This window comes from Sinohyriopsis cumingii, chromosome 17, assembly GCF_028554795.1.
Source record: "Sinohyriopsis cumingii isolate HCF-2022 chromosome 17, ASM2855479v2, whole genome shotgun sequence".
NCBI lineage: Eukaryota > Metazoa > Mollusca > Bivalvia > Unionida > Unionidae > Sinohyriopsis > Sinohyriopsis cumingii.
In genome coordinates, this window is record NC_142977.1 from 66,639,374 (window position 1) to 66,657,881 (window position 18,508).

An 18,508-nucleotide genomic window follows, 5' to 3' on the forward strand; every position below is an offset into this window, starting at 1 on the left:
TTGTTTAGTTAAATGAATTTAAAATAATGATAACAAGAGCCCCAACACTATAAGAACATTTTAGGTTATAAATTATGCATACCCGAGTTGATACTAATAACTCGAGGCCTTTAAAATAATTGCTACGCTTCTTTGTTTCTCATTATCTTATCTTTCTGTTTTTGTACAGTGTGCGTATACAAATGTTTGGTTGAAGTTGATAGAAAAAGGACATTATTGCTGTATTATTATTATTATTATTGGGTTCCCGAGTGGCCGGTGGGTCTAAAGTTCTCACCGCTACAGACAAGCTGCCATCGCACCCTGTTTTCTTGGGTTCGAGTCTTGTGTTCGGCCAATGTGGGTATGTGAGAAAGCTTGCTAGCAGCTTCTCGTGGGCCAGTGGTTCTTTCTGGGGTTTCCCTGGTTCTTCCACCACCATTAATACTGGCCGCCATGTAAAGCCTGTCTTGTGCTGAAAAATGGCGTTAAATCCTACACCACCAACAACGTTATTATTATTATTATTATTATTATTATTTTTAGTATTAACTTGTGGCTTTAACTCCATTTTTCAGAACATGACGTACAACGGCTTAGACGCCACACTGGGGTTTATGTTATTATTACCAGTAGTAATAGATGCCACTCTGGGGTTTATGTTATTATTAAGACTAGTAATATTAGCGGTAACCATTTTTGTAACGATGTTTTTCTTAATATTCGACAATGACTTAAAATTACAATATTTAAAAAAAATGATTGTGACCTATGATAACATCATTAATAATTAATAATTTCTTCTCTCTATAGTTCTTACCGCTCCGGTGGCCTAGTGGTTAGAGCGTCCGCCTCGGATGCAGGAGGTCGTGGGTTCGATCCCCGGCCGAGTCATACCAAAGACTTACAAAAATGGTGCTAACAGCTGCCTCGCTTGGCGCTCAGCATTAAGAGGTGAGTGTAGGACTGGTCGACCTGGTGTCAGGAAGATGTGACTGGGTGGGACATCATGCTACGTCTGCGGTACGATGCTAGACATCACTATAAACTGCCACATTGCAGACATCGAAGCGATATGACTGAAAATTTGTTAAAGCTACGTTAAAAATCCCAATCACATCACGTCTCTGTAGTTGTTAAACAAGTGGATGTCGGTGTTAGAATTTCTTATTGGACCGAGTATTGGGATATCGATTTTTTTTAGTTTTACTGAGTGCACACTTCGCAGCTGCTTTAAACAGATACATGTCAATACGTGTTTGTCAAAAATAACTCTATCTATTTTATGGCGTCTATATTTCTGTTCTGAGTTCCTGTTATTTAAGTACCTGTGATTTATATATGTGTAAATAATGTACATTGATTTATATACATGTGATTACCAATCTGGGCAGATATCTCCCAGGAGATAGGCATACCGCTTGTGACAAATGTAAATGTTCCTTGCAGCGATCTATCCTGAGGAGAATTTATTTGTGGAAAGCAAGCAAGGACGGACTTAGCAGTAAAATCACCGCACAGTGTATTTGGTAAAAACTAAAAATGACATAGAGGATAAATAACATTTTTTTTAAAAAATCTGTCACTTATAAGATCTTGGAAGTCTCTTATTAGTTGTCTTATTGGAAGACAAAAATGAACTGTTTACATGTTTGAATGATGGGGGAAAAGTACAAAAATAAAGAAAAGGGTTTTAAATAATAAACAAAGACGACAAAAATCAGGTATGATAATAAAAAACCATAACAAAACAATTATGAAATTTGTATAGAAATGTATCAATTTCGCGTATAGTTTGTGTTAGGGTTACAATTGGAAATGTTTATAATAGAAATCAGATTTTATCCATACGGACAAAAGACAGGAACTTTTCGTAGCTAGGCAGAATGCCGTCTAAGCATACAAACTACAATATGTACTAGAAATGATACTTCTGTAAACGTATGTCTGTAGTTGGTTCTAACATAACTGTATCATAGAGACTTTGTAACAGAATACTGAAATAATAATAATAATAATAATAATAATAATAAAATTATTATTATTATTATTATTATTATTTCTTCTTCTTCTTCTTCTTTGTTCATACATGGGTAAATATTGTCACATATATTTGTCTCTGGGAGATTGCGAGGGCATCCTACGTCCTATGAATGAGTGTCCAATATTTTATAATACTAATTCAATAACCTTCTTATTATATACTTATATTGTATAAGCAGATTAAGATGCACTGTGCGTGATGATTGTTGTCAGGATATTGTGGTCTATCGAACTTGGATAATACCTAAAAAAATATATAGATTCATTTGGAGCTGCTTGTGTTACACAGGAAAGGGAAGTCGCTCGCTTCAAGGTAAGTCTCTTTCTCTCTCTCTCTCTCTCTCTCTCTCTCTCTCTCTCTAAACGTGCATTTTCAATATTGTTGTACAAATAATATCTATTGTCTATAATTTCACTGTAATTTAAACCGTTGTATGTACTGAGATTTTCTTTTTTAACATTTTTATGATAGATATTTTTATTTGGACGAGTGACTTATCTGCTGATTTTCAGCATTGGTGTTAGAGATAAATGGTTAGCATCTGATGGCCATAATATTTATAACGTGGTCATCCATGTTTCCTTAGCCTGAAGTAGTTCAAAGAATGAGGGCACGTGTTTACCATATACGAAAGCGTTGAATATTGTTACTTAACGCTAGATATTGACCCGTGGCAACAGCGTTAAACTGATGGGACTATTTATGAAGTATATAATAAATATATATACAGCTAGATAGGAGAAAGACAGAGAACACACACGGATAAATAAAGACACAGATAGACAGAGATAAAGCAAAATGACACAGTACTGAGATTATAACGGATGGACAGGAAGGTAGATCCGGTTATATATCATACAGATCATCTCGTAAATCGAAGTCCTCAGGCATCGCACTTACTCATCATCTTTAATTAATTCCACAGGAAGTCATTGGGAATCACAGAAATATTAGGAATGGCATATTGATCAATCATATGCCACGATAATCACACGAATCATACTTATATGTTATAATCGATAAGAACTCGTCTGAGCATTTACGAAAGAAAGACGTAAAACGTCCTTACCCTCAAGAGTTATTAAAGGTTTATTCCTTCACCTAATATTTGCGTTGCTGTTATCTGTGACATGTGTTTATTTATTACATACCTATTTAATCTGATATCCGTTCGATACAGATGTTCAATCTTTAATTCCGTATCAGTAGTTTAGTGGGGCTATAGGGGGACAATGGAAAATACATTACAGCCCCCCCCCCCCCCCGGGCCTGTATAGGGACAAGACTAATAGGGGCAATGGGAAAATACATTACAGACCCACTGGGCCTCTATAGGGACAAGATGTATAGGAACAAAGGGAAAATGCAGTCAAAAACATAGTGGGCCTGTATAGGGACAAGGGAAAGTGGAGTGTGTAGAGCGTCTGACGTCACGGTAGGGGAGATTGGTAACAATGTGGCAACTAGGGGAGGTGACGTCACATTACTGAGCAAAGAGCGGGTATACAGAGATAACACAGACAAGAGACAAATACTTATACAACATTTATATAAAAAAAACTTGGAGGTAAGAAAGTAATTTCTTTTCTCGGCATATGAGTGGCCCTGAAAATGGCCTTTGGGTTTATGTTAACATTATTCCGTTAACATAGAGGGCATCGCATAGGTCTTCTTCTTTTCCTCAAACTTTGTCTGACTTCTGGTCCGTAAATCAGAACCCGCTTTAAACAGCATTGTCTCTCCGCATAAATTCTTCTTTTCCAAACGCTTGTATCCGTCATCCTGACAATGGTCCACGATGATCTGACATATATGGATAAGTCCATACGGAATAGCATTGAAGATACGAGAGTAGAGGATTCTACATTGGTCCACATCTTGTGACGAGAACAGGTGAAGGAATGCAGCGAAGTGCGGTTATTTATAGAGAAAGGGAGGATCTAAACGGATTGAGTTCATTGACCAATCCAAACACGCGTTACAAAATTCAGTCACAACACGGAGTCAGTCGTCCAATCCGAAGAAAGCAGCCTGTGACGTCACATTCCCTATATAGAAGCGCTAGCGTCTGTGCGCAGTCAATCCATGCGACACAGTTTTCAAACATGACGGAAACTAAGAAGACGATGAATTGGGGTGCACCGGCTGTGGAGACGAAAAGCGACGGAATAGCATCGACTACTAAGTCAACACAGACCTACTTCCAGAAGAGGTTAACTTTAACTGGGATTTTGTCGATTTTCTTTCGCAAGAATTTGTTCCGGAACCAGTACGTTCACCACCTTCTATTTCTTTACCACAGGTGGAGGATTTTAAACAGAGACAGAAAGAAGAATTAGAGAACTTTTTACAGCAGCAAAAGGAATCAGAACAAGCTTTTCTCCTTCAGCAACAACAAGAAGAAGAAGAAGAGGCAAGAAGGTAACGACAGGAAGAAGAAACAGCTAAGAAACAAGGTAGTAAAAGTCAAACGGTCACGGTACGTTTAGACATTTTAGCAGAGTTAAGAAGTCTGAAACAAATGTATCATACTTCTTTATTAAGACCGAAGAGAAAAAGACCTTCCGAGCTAAACAACCTAACCCTGTGACTACACCTGCCGTATCACCCTTAGTGATTTCTACCAAATCATCATCGACAGGAGGCAGTTCAGAAGTAGGCATTGGCCGTGGCAAAGGCTTGAGACAGTTAAAGTTGATTGGTTCCCATTCCTAAGTTTGTTGTTTAAACAAACAAATACCCAAAGGCCCATTTCAGGGCCACCCAGTTCTCTCCAAAAGAGATAGCATTTCAATTGCCAACAATATTAAAACTCAAAAAGCCCTTTTCACCCATATTGTATGTGTAAATGTATGAGTGCGTGAGTGTAGGTTCTTATTCTAAAAATCAAAACCAATAGACACTTACGTTTTATGCCTGGTCTATTCTGGTATAAATTTTACAATCTAATTCACAGCACAACATAACACTTTAACAAGGTCTTAGGCTTCGTCTGTGACTGTCTTCACTCTCTGTTTTTTAAATTTCTTCACTTTCACAGTTTTGTCCTCCACTTCTTTCTCACTTGCTCCTCGTCTTCTTTCCTCCACTTCTTCCTCACTTTCTCCTCGTCTTCTTTTCTTCTCATGTTTTTCTTTCTGGACGTGTCTGGATTCTTCCTTGGGGGAGGGTACCTCTTCTTCCTCTCGAGAATCCCTCTCCTCTTCTTCTTGCTCCTGTTGTTTCTTAGGGCAATCTGAAGACCAATGTCCTTTTTCTTGACAATGATAACAGGTATCTTGACTTTTGTCTCTTCTAGCACCTGTTTTGCTTTTTTGACGGTCTGGACACTCTGAAAACCAATGCCCTTTCTTCTTACAGATATAGCAAGTATCTTGACTTTTATCTCAAAAGGAGGGTGAATAGTCCGACGGCTTGTCTGACGAAACTTTTCTGATGACACCTCTCAGAGCTCTGATAAATGTCTTGCTGCAAACGCGTAAAGACATAATGGGCCGACGAGAAACTCCAATAAATGACCTGAACCGAGTCAGGCATTCCTGCTTCCCTGACGAAACAGCAAGGACAAAGCAGAAAGAGACGACGAAGAAAACACCCTTTCACAAGCTTCACACACCTAAAGCTAGAAAGAATAAAAAAAGAAAAACGTTTTTGATTTTTATATATTAGAAACAGAAATGATGCACCGAGAGACTTGTGCCTGTTCCAAGTCGGAGCTGGATCTCTTAGCCATGCCACCTACTATGATGACAATGCAAGAATCCCATTGGGTTGAATTTCATTCCGTCTCATCTTTCACGGATTCAGCTACCACTGAGTTTGAAATCAAAGGACAACCCGAAGATTACATCGATCTGAATAGCAGTAACTTGTACCTGAAAGTCAAAGTGATCAAAACAGACGACACTTCTCCAGGAGCCGATGCTAGAGTAGCTCCGTCAACAATTTCATGCATTCCTTGTTCAGTGAAGTGGATTTGTATTTGAATAACAAACTGGTCAGCAGTAGCATGGATACTTACCCATATCGTGCCTACCTGGAAAATCTCTCGACGTACGGAAAAGAGAGCAAGAACACTCATCTGGATGCTTGCGTTGTATGGAAAACTGACACAGCAGGTGAGAACGCGTTTAACGACACAGCCCTGATAGCAGATGATGATCCTCACAATGTAGGTTTTAACGACCGTAGAAAAAAATCCTGCAAGGACGAAGTTTAGAACTGATGGATCGTTTGCATTTGGACTCGTGGTTGCAAGAGTAGTATTTGAAGAACGGTGTGGATATCCGCCTGACACTGAATCGTAATTGTACCGCATTCCATTTGATGGCCCATGCTAAAGATTGCAAAACTATCATCCAAAAAGTCATACTCTACGTGCGTCGTGTGTAAGTGTTACCTAAAGTGATAAACGACATCAGACACACTTTGAGCAGAACGACCGCCAAGTATCCGAAACGAAGCGTGGAAGTAAAAACATTCACCATTGTCTCTGGACTCCGATCCAAGATCGAAGGTCATCTGTTCTAAGGTTAGTTATATAACGTTTAATCGTTGGCATCGTGAGCAATGCAGCACTCAACGGAGCCCACGATCAAAACCCATTCCAGTTTAAGCACTACAGAGTGTCCATAATCGAAGTCAGTCACGATGGCAAGGCTTTGTGTACCCGACCTTTCGAACCTAACTTTAACCAGAATAATTACATGATATCGTACTTGTCCCTGTACGAAGCCAGCGGACAGTTAGGAACCAACACCAGTCACGGTATTTCGTACGATGATTATACAGGAGGTTACACATTGTGGGCTTTTTATTTCACTCCATACCAAGGCAGTGACGAGGGACATTTCCACCCTATAAAATCTGGTCAACTGCGTGTGGAACTTCAGTTTGCAGAATCTCTACCCCAGATGGTGAAAGTCCTCTTGTATGCCGAATTCGATAATACCACAGAAATCAACAGTTTGAGAGAAGTCATTCTAGACTATTAGAATCCATGGAAGACTGTTATTCATCTGTACATAGTGGAGAATCTTTGGACTTGACATGTGAGGAGCCTGTGGAAGCAGAATCGCAAGACAAAGACGAAAAAGACCAAGTGATAAATTCGAGATGGCCAGAACAAGAACAGCATCTAGTTTCCTGTTTTGCCAAACACTTGGCCGAAAAAATTACGGAATTGATCAAGGAAGATTGCTATGGATGTCAAAACTATCATCCCATTCAAATTCAACACGATAAATGTCTGATGCTCAGTCAAGAAGAAAAATTGGACGAGGATCTGGACAAAGCTTGGAGTCTCATCTCGGAGGAAGCCGTGTTGCATCAGTGGTATAAAGACTTGCGTGAACATTCTTACCATCCATTAACGACTCAACGATCAATCACATCCAAGCTCTCTTGGCTCAGAGTGCAGAGACAAAACGAAGAAACAGATACTTGTCAGACAAATCCAAAGCGAAGGTCAGGATCGAATTGATCACTTATCATCACATGTGAAGAAGAAACAAGAAAAAGTAAACAGCACACAATAATGGATACCTGGTGAACTTTACGACCTTTTGAACCACAGTTCGTACACTGCTTCTTGGAATCCTGTCGTGTGCGCTAAAGATGAACTGCGGCATCGCAAACCTCAAGACCACCAAGCTTATGTGATCAACACGGACGACAGTCATCTCCCCGGAACCCACTGGGTAGCCGTCTACTTTCCTCAAGAAGGATGTGTGGAGTATTTCGATTCGTATGGATTGCCCCCTTTGGAAGACGATATCATTGACTTTATGAGAAGAAATGCTCAGACAACACGATTCAATAATGTGAAATTACAGGGCACAGATTCATTGGTGTGTGGACAATATTGTATGTATGTTCTGCATCAACACAGTCTGGGATATTCTTTAAAACATTTAGTGACTTATTTCGATCGTCATTCTTCTAGAAACGACGAGAAAGTAGTTCGATGGTTTTGTGACCATTATGGTTATCTTTTGTCTCTAGCTAGGAAACGTAGTGTACATCAATGGCCCAATGACTTACAACAGTGGAAATCTCAATTTAATTCACAACGTTGTCAACCTTGTCCAAAATAGATAGTTAATTGAAAAAAAAATGTTTATTGTTGATTTGAATTGGTAATTCTTTTATATTTGTTAATTGTTAGTTGTGAGTTATTTGAATAAAAATGTTGTGTTTTTGAAAATAAAATGCGTTGGCGTTTGTTTGCCATTGGTATCATGAACTATGCTCTTTGACCTCTCTCTATCCCTGAAATCAAACTATTTGAGCATTCCAATATTAATCCGTGTAGGGATGTTTTCCTTCGCGTCCGTTCTTTAGCCATAGTCAAAGCACTAGTTGCGTAGGCGACTTAAATCCTTTATTTGATTGATTGATTGTCTGGCTACCCATTGGCAACCAGACAAAATTGAAACAATGAGCAACAGAATCGCCAAACTGATCGACCTTCAGTGGCATCTGGAGAATGCCAGACGACTCATAGCTATGGAGGAGGATAAGTAAATTAAGTTAAAAGAGGAGAACGAAGAGGCGGAGAAGGAGGATAATTCTCATCATGTGGCCCATTTGTAATGTCAAGCCTATAAGAGCAGAGAAACGACCGCCAGTCTTCACAATTACTAGCACAGAGGATTGGGACTGAGAACTGGAGCTGGAAGCACTCTGCCCCAACACTAGAAGAGACTTGAATTTTTAAAAACAGCCCTTTTCAGGGCTAGTCCAATACTGTAGAAAAAAAACTATGCAAGTTGCCAAAATGGTGTAAATTTGGAGTAGTGTGATTATAAACACTCTTTTACTAATATGACTGTGCGCGCGCGCGCGTGTGTGCATGTGTGTGTGTGTGTGTATGTGTAGGTATGAGTTCACGTACGTTTGTGTGGATGGTAGATTATTGGGGTTTGTAAGCGCTCACGTAAGCTTGTGTAGATAGTAGATTATTGGGGTTGTAAGCGCTCACGTACGTTCGTGTGGATAGTAGAGTGAGGTTTTTCAGCTTCCTTTCTGTGTGGATAGTAGATTATGGTTATGTTTTTTGCTTCTTCCCGTGTGTGGATAGTATATTATGGTTGATTTTTGCTTCTTATTGTGTGTGGATAGTAGATTATGGTTATGTTTTTACTCCTTTCCGTGTGTGATAGTATATTATGGTTGACTTTTGTTTCTTCCCGTGTGTGGAAAGTAGATTATGGTTATGTTTTTGCTTCTTCCTGTGTGTGGATAGTATATTATGGTTATGTTTTATGCTTCTCCCCGTGTGTGGATAGTATAATATGGTTGATTTTTGCTTCTTCCCGTGTGTGGATAGTAGATTATGTTATGTGTTTGCTTCTTCCCGTGTGTGGATAGTAGATTATGGTTATGTGTTTGCTCCTTCCCGTGTGTGGATAGTATATTATGGTTGATTTTTGCTTGTTCCCGTGTGTGGATAGTAGATTATGATTATGTTTTTGCTTCTTCCCGTGTGTGGATAGTATATTATGGTTGATTTTTGCTTCTTCCCGTGTGTGGATAGTAGATTATGGTTATGTTTTTTGCTTCAGCCCGTGTGTGGATAGTAGATTCTGGTTATGTTTTTTTTTGGCTCCTCACCTCTGTGTGGATAGCTTATAATATGAGAAGTGAGTGTAGGGGATGTTTTCCTTCACGTCCGTGCTTAACAGATAAAATCTCAAGCGTTCGTCATATGTGCCATTCTACGGAATAAGCGAAAGAAGATGGTAGCAGTCTCGGATTTGTTCAACAACTTGAAAGACAGTTAATACTGGATGGTGAATGTAGCCTGTATAGTGGAAAGGCTTGAAGATGAATGGAGGTATCCAGTTACCAAAGACTTTGTGACAAGTCAAGTAACCAGCCTCAAGGTAGCCATGGATCTTGTCCAGGGAATGATAGAGGAAGAAGTGAAGATATTAAGAGGCTTCATTCACCATCAGTATGTGAGAGTGGGAACATTGAAGGAGGCCATTGAGCGTGTCACGAGAGTCAGGTGCTTCTTAGAAGATATCTTGGAATGGAGTGAGTGGTCTTTTGTAAAGTGGGGAGTAGGTCAGCTCAAAAAAGCCCCACTACACTACTCGTATCGCACATTGTGTATCGCACATATATTATTTTTGTCTTGCACATTAAGAAATGCCGCTATATTTGCTGAAAAAGGCCGCTTGTGTCGCTGGGGATACTGGGAGAATACTGAGTAGAGACGAGTAGTTTATGGGCATTTCACGGTATCTAGGTCGAAGACTCTGAGTTAGTTGGGATTGACAACAATATCTTGGGTACAATGTTTGAAAATGAGTTCTCAGAATGTATAGATTACGGTTATAATTTGATTTGCCATACAGGGGACACAGTACAGATTATGCATTTATTCATCCAATACGAATTAAAGACCCATAATCCATTTTTCTGATTGAGTCAGTGAAAGCGACTTTCCATAAATGATGCACTTTTAGTCGTGGATTAATTTTTAAATATCGACCCAATCCCTTCGATGGATCTCTGATACTCATTTCATGTTTTCTCTTCTCGATACCTGTATTCTTGTCACAATTAAGTTTTTCCATATTATTTTGTCTGGATATTTTCAAGTGAAAATAAAGTCTTTGAGATAGTGTTCTAGATCACACATGTTGATTCCAGTATTTATATAATATATAAAAGAATTATAGCTATGTTGGGGGTAAAAAATCAAATTCTGAACTGTCCAGAGGAAAAACATTTTTTGTGGTATTTCCTCCAATGTTTCAATGTCGTGATATGTCATATTAAACCAGAGTTCTGAGCCATAAAAGGCAGACGGCACATTAACTCTTTCCCATACTTTCACAGAAAGTACGAGATTCATTTCATTTGCATCTAATCCAATTGAGTAAAGTGAGTTTATTTCACGTTTTGCTTTATCACAAGAATAGTCATTAGTTTTCATTGACTAGGAAAAAATAACTCCTGCATATTTAACTTTTTTATTCTAGGAATATCCTGAAATCCAAAGGTAATTCCATTTGATGAGTACACTTCGTTTTTTCCTACTGAATATCATCCAAGTACAGTTGATAGGATCATATTTCCATTTCCACTTCTGAGCATAATGATAGCCGTATTTTCGAGTATCTATAATCCATTTAGCGTAGAGCTTATTAGAATAGTGTTGTCTGCCAAAATTAAGCCAGGTATGGTCAATCGATTCATGGTTAACCCGCAATTAGTCATTATTAATTAATTCAAAAGATGATTTATGTACACCAGGAAAAGAAAAAATGTGTTCGATATACGTCCTCTACACGCTACACAGGCACTTGACTTTATGTAGGAATGGACGATTATTCTCTATATTGTTGCACTAATTTCCAAATAATTTAATATTTTAATAGTCGACAATGCCACAGTCCATATCCAGAAAAACAGCATATACGTTGGAGTTATGATTAGTATAGTATATCAGACATTCTTGAAGGGTAAATGCTACAGAGATAGATCCAGCCTGCTTACGAAATCCAAATTGATATGGGTCTGGAAAGTTTATTGTGTCTAAATATTTTGAATTCGGTTCATCACTAGTTTTTAAAACAATTTTTCCAGACAAGACGTCAATGTTATATCACCATAATTCACCGGATTAGCGCTTTGTTTGTATATTGGTAGTATCATCATACATACATACATACATATATATATATATATAGCAAAAACTCACACTGGATCATGCAATTAATAAGGGCAATTAAATGTCTGATTAGATATTTTCCACCATACTTTAAATGCTCATTCGATACGCAATCAATGCTTGGTGATTTTTATTTTTATTTTTAGAACCTTGATATGCTGCAATACCTTGTCTATAATTAGGATCACGTTTTATATCATCATTCTCCAGTTTGCTTTGTTCGTATATATTCTTCATCTTGACATAATCACTATATTCCTCTTATGTTGTAAATCTTAATTCATAAAATACAGTTTCCATACATTGACACATGCATCCAAATTATTTGATTCTACTTCTCGAAATAAAATATTAACATAATCTGGTTTATCTGTTCTATTTTCCCGTCTGACTGCATATAATTCGTCTATTCCCATTTATACACTCGTTCTTATCTATTCCAATAAGCATTCTTTATATAAATTTTTCTCTAGCTTATGTTTCTTTCAGAAATCTCTTTTTATTCCTTGTATTTTCGGTTGCTGTTACAATATGTGCTTCTAGCTTTTCCTGCATTGATTCATTCTCCGCACGCTTTTCTCATATCCTGCTGTGACTTTTCTAGGTCACTTTTCTTCGAATATGGTTTCAGGTAGGATCTGAATTCAGGCTGGAATATATCTGTCTGATGTAGTTATTACACTCTTAGTTATCAGTTCATTATACTTCTGTATATCTTCTACCTTTGTATGATCATATGTAAAATTCAAGAATGCACTAACGTCAGATTCATACATGCGCCTTTCTAATGGATTCATCAAGTTTCTTTTATTCTTGGAAATGCACGTATTTTTATATTTTCTTTGAACATATGTTTTGCAAAAGCTGCTGTAACAGTTAGGTGATACGATATTGAGAAATCATTTCTATTGTTTACTATTTGTTTTTTTTAAACCACCCTGATTATTTCAGGTATAAGTATTTAACCAAGTGTGTACGTTCGTGACATGTCTTTTGATCCATAGGTGGTGTAATGTTTACGAATTCGTATCACTAAAGTTGCAACTGTTTCTTTGTTGTATTCTTTTCCTGAGAGCAAGGTCTCTTTTGGGTGGATTTTTATACACAGGATCTGTATTCATGTCTCCTATAATTATATTTTGTACATAATATATATCACACACGTCAACAACATTTTAAAAATATATGGCATATACATAATCAGTTTTGGCTGTCGAGGGAAAGAAAATTGCAATCAAAATTATTGGTTCCAACTCTCTCACTAAGGTTTTCATATTCATAATATCTGGCAATTCAGTTTATTAGGTGCTTACTTTGCATGGTGATGATCTATGAGACACACACACACACACACACACACACACACACACACACACATATGATCCATCCAATTGGGGTTGTTCCTTAATGAATCTGACGAATGTTCAAATGTAATTGTCAGTCCTACCTCCTTGCAACATGCTGTAATAGCTGTCCTTACAACATCTATATAGTCTTTCTTGATTTGACGATTGGACTGCAGAATGCATCTTATTTTGTTTCTTACGGCTGGTTACAAAACATCCGGTTATACGTCATTTGTATTGGGTCTGGCAGTTTTGATTGGATCTCAGTATGTCTGTAGTAGTATACGTTTTCTTCCATTAACATATATGGAATAAATTCAAGTATCAATACTTGTATTTATAAAGTAAGGAATTGAAGGAGAGGAACTTGAACATATATACTGAGTATTTTTGTGTAATTTCACAGTGATGTTTTTCTGGTGCCGTCAAGTTTGTTTGAAACATGAATAACGTAAGGGATTAGAAACAATATATGAGATGGGACATTCAGCTGTACAAAACGATGAAAAGTTAATAATCTTGCGATGTGCAAGAATATTCTTCAAATATTGACGCTAATGACGTGAGTAGTGAAGGGGGGCACTTTACGTACAATGGGAATTAGCATTAAAAACACCCTTGGGGCACTTTACGTACAATGGAAATTTAACATGGAGAAAAATCGTGGGGCACTTTACGTACAATGGGAATTTAACATGGCGATAAATCGTGGGGCACTTTACGTACAAGGGGAATTTAACATGGGAATAGAGTTTGGGCTTGTTTAGGGACAAGGGGAATTTAACATGGGATTTTTTTAAAAAAAAATTTTTAAAAAAGGGGTAGGCAATTCAAAAGACTATCTCTTTTCGAGAAATATGGCTGGCCCTGAAAAGGGCCTTTGGTTTATGTTAATATACCCTTAACATAGAGGGCATTTGCGACATCTTCTTTTCCTCAAACTTCGTCTTACAGCAGGGCCATACATCAGAGTCCTCTTGAGGCAACCTTGTCTCTCTATATAGACTCTTCTTATCCACAGGCTGCTGTTGGTCCTGTGGACAACGGTCCACTTGGCTCGGACATACATGAGCATGTCCGTCCTGAACATCATTGTTGACACAAGGGTTGAAGATTCAACGTCTGTCCACATGTTGAGGCTCCGAGAATAGGTGAATCAATGCAGTGAACGGCGCTTATTTATAGGGACAGGAAGGATTGAAACGGATTGAGTTCATTCACCAATCCAAACACGCGTTACAAAATTCAGCCAGCCGCATCCAATCGTAAGAGTGCAGTATGTGACGTCACGTAGTCTATATAGATTCGCTAGCGCTTGTGTGCAGTCAATCTATGCGACAGTGATTCAACATGACGGAAACTCAGAAAACGATCCATTGGGGTGCACCAGCAGGAGAGACTGCCCAAGGGAACTCGGACTTACTTTCAGAAGAAGTGAATTGGGATTTTGTGGATTTTCTCTCCTCGCAAGAATTTGTTCCGGAACCTGCGTTACCTTCTTCATTACCGCAAGTGGAAAATTTTAGACAGAGACAAAAAGAAGAATTGGAGAAATTTATACAACGACAAAAGGAAGCGGAACAGGCTTTTCTCCTACAGCAACAGCAACAAGAAGAAGAAGAGGTAAGAAAAAAACAACAGCAGCAACAGCAAGAAGAAGTAGTAGCAGCAAAGAAACAAGAGGGTGAAAATCAAACGGTCACGTTACTGTTGGACATTTTAGCGGAGTTAAGAAGTCTGAAACAAATGTATCAGACTTCATTATCACGACCGAAGAGAATACGACCTTCCCGAGCTAAACACGTCAACCCTGTGACTAAGCCTACCGTACCACCCTTAGTGATTTCAACCCAATCATCATCAGCATTACGCAGTTCAGAAGTAGGCCTTGGCCGTGGCAAAGGCATAAGGCAGTTAAAGTTGATTGGTTAAACTCACCCTTTCACCATGAAGAAAAAAGGCCCTTTTCAGGGCCACCCACATTTCTCGAAAAGAAATACAATTTCAATTTGCCAATAACTCAAAAAAAACCCCACCCATTTTACCCTTATAGTACGTGTCTGTGTATGAGTGCGTGAGTGTACGTTCTTATTTTAAAATCACAACTCAAAGACACTTACCTTATATCATTCATTTATTCTTTTCTCCATTTTTTACAATCCAATTCACAATTCACAACACAACACTTTAATGAAAAGTTCATTGACTTCTTCTTTCTCCTTGTTTAGTCTCTCTGTTTCTTGAATTTCTTCACTGTCTTTTCCTCATTTTCTTCCCTTCTTCTTTTCTTCTTCTCCTCTTTCTTTGCCTCTTGTAAATAGAATTGTCTTTTTTCTTCCTCTAAAGAATCCCTCTCTTCTTTCGAAGAATCCCTCTCTTCTTCTGAAGAATTCCTCTTTTCTTCTGACTCCTCTTGTTTCTTTTTTGGGCAATCTGGAGACCAATGTCCTTTTTCTTGACAATAATAACAGGTATCTTGACTTTTGTCTTTTTTAGTCCCTGTTTTTGTTCTTTTTTGACGGTCTGGACACTCTGAAGACCAATGCCCTTTCTTCTGACAGATATAGCAAGTATCTTGACTTTTATCTCGAAAGGAAGGAGAGTAGTCTGTCGGCTGGTCTGAAGAGAATTTTCTAATGACCCCTCGCAAAGCTCTAACGAAACGTTCCATCTGGTCAGTCTCTTCCATCGTTGTGCTCGGCTTGAGAGTGAAATGAATAGTGAAAGGACAAGACACACACCCTTTTATATACGCTGGTCTGCTATGACTATAAAGTAGTTTATGGTGTTTGAACTTGAGTCATTTGACTTTTTGCTTTCAAGATGAAACGATCCCATTCATTCGAGAAGAAAGAAGAAGAAAGTAAGAGGCAGAAACGTGATCTATCGCCTCGTACCAGGGCTGAAATCTTGGCACAAATTCATGCCAGTGATTTTGAAGAGGACATGAGTGAACCAGAATTTGAAACCTCTAAACCAAGTTTACCACCCTTAGTCAACCCTGAAAATTACTATTCCATTCGAGAGACGGAAAAGCGCTCCTCTAGAAAATTTAGAACCACGGCTTACAAATACACGGTGAAGTTTAAAGATTTCAAGGCTGAAGTACCGTTAGAGAAAGCAGAAGTGTTCATCACTGAGGTGTGGGATTCTTTGCTCACTGCACTCAAGCAACAATGTCAACCCAAAGAAGACGATCGCTTGAGACTTTCCATACAACACGACGGTTTGAAATCCCCTGTTTGGATCGAGTTTAGCACCCCTGCAGAATTGACCGCTTCCAAAATCATGGACAAGATTCAACACGTACAACAATCTAATGACCAGTTTGACATCACCGATGGAAAAGCCACATTGGACATGACCCACGTCTCTCCTCCTCAAGGGACCGGACGCAAAAAGATGTTATTGGTGGACGACCTTCGCAACACCAAAAAGAGTCTCGTCCTAATTAACAACCCTCATGACCAGATGTGTTTAGCCCGTGCCATCGTGGTGGGACGAACCTATGCCAACAAGAACGACACGGTAGAATGGAAAAGAACCTGGAACACTATTCAACGATCCGATCGAGCCAAACAACGAAGCGAAGCAGAACTCCTGTTACAACAAGCCGGACTGTCCAAAGACACACCCTGTGGCATTCCTGAGATGCAAAAATTGCAAGATGCCCTAGCTCCACGATACACCTTGAAAGTGCACCCTCAAGAAGTGCGCGGACCTCTGTTGTTTCGAGGCCAAGACTTTAAGGACGGAAAATACATTCACCTTTATCATCACGATGACCATTTCGATACCATTACCAGTATCACCGGATTCCTGAAATACAGTTATTACTGTGAGAAATGTGACCATGGTTATAACAATCAAGAGCAACACAAGCATTGTGGATCGAAATGCACAGGATGTTTGGCCTCTTCACCCTGTCTGAGCGAAGAACCAGTGCCTTGTTCAACTTGTCTGCGCACGTTTGTCAGCCCTACCTGTTACCAACAACATCGGAAAACGCAAGGTTCACAGAAGAAATGCGCTTGTCAACTGCTGAGATTGTGCTCTACGTGTGAACAAGTCATACGTACCAATAATACCAAGGCACACGTATGTTCAGGAAAGAAAAAATGTCACATTTGTCACCACATCGTGGACTTGGAACACCAATGTTACGTGCAAAAATACCAACCCCCACCAGAGAAAGAGGACGGTCACAAGAAGAAAGGCAATTTCATCTTTTTCGATTTCGAATGCATGCAAGAGACCGGCATTCACATTCCTAATTTCTGCGTGGCTCATCGAGCGTGCGAGAAGTGCATTCAAGAACCTATCTTCAGTCATTGCCCTCACTGCAGCAAGATACCCGGAGGGCGTGAAAAAATCTTTCGGGGACCAAACACGTTAGCCGATTTTGCCCAATGGGTCTTAGACCCCGTCGACAAGACGTGGAGCCAAGAGGACATCGAACGTTACGGAGATTGTCATCGTCATGCCACGGTGATGGCTCACAATTTCTCCGGATACGATGGACAGTTTCTTTTGAGGTACTATACGGAACAAGGCACCGAACGTCCTAAAGTGACTTTGAACGGAGCCAAAATCATTTTCATGCAAGTGGGACAAGTGCAGTTTAAAGATTCGATGAACTATTTGGCCATGCCTTTGAGTCGAATGCCTAAAACGTTTGGAATGACAGAAATGGCTAAAGGGTACTTTCCACACTTTTTCAATACGGAAGCCAATCAACACGCCGTTCTACCCCATTTACCTGAGGCTCACTATTACGACCCCGACAACATGCATACCCAACAACGAAAAGCTTTCTACGCTTGGTACCAGGCTCACGCCTCGGACCCTTTCGACTTTCAGGAAGAAATGCTAAAGTATTGTCGTTCCGACGTGGACATTTTACGGCGTTGCTGTGGAAAATTTCGAGAACTATTCATGGAACACGGAGGGGTCGATCCTTTGAAAGAAGCTTGCACCATTGCCAAAGCGTGTTCCTTAGTGTATCGACAACGATTCATGCCTGAAAAGACCGTGGCTGTCATCAGTCCTCAAACGACCCACTTTGTCAAACGTCAATACTCGGTCAAAGCCCTACGTTGGTTACATTACTTGTGCGACAAGGAAGACAAGTGGATTCAGCATGCCCGCAACGGAGGGGGCGAAAAGACCATCGGAACGTATTCGGTCGATGGCTGGGACTTAGAAAACCCCAAGATCGTGTACGAGTTTAACGGTTGCTTATTTCACGGATGTCCCGTCTGTTACCCTGACCGTGGCACTAAAAATCAGTTTTTGCAACGAACCATGGAAGACTTGTACCAGGACACTTGTCAGCGGCGCCTAAAGTTGGAACAGCAAGGATACCAAGTGGTGGAAATGTGGGAACACGAGTACGATCACCGTATGAAAACCGATCCCGAGTTTAAACGCCTCGTGGAAAGTTACCAGTTCGTG

General features: G+C 39.4%; 1 long non-coding RNA gene across 1 annotated transcript in view; it reads left to right on the forward strand.

Moving 5' to 3' along the window:
- Nucleotides 1-2,151: 2,151 nt before the first annotated feature.
- LOC149779145 (uncharacterized) overlaps nucleotides 2,152-18,508 on the forward strand; it is a 51,195-nt gene continuing 34,838 nt past the window's right edge. The window contains exon 1 of the long non-coding RNA XR_016415374.1: nucleotides 2,152-2,335. This is a non-coding gene — a long non-coding RNA (uncharacterized LOC149779145). The remainder of the gene's footprint in view (nucleotides 2,336-18,508) is intronic.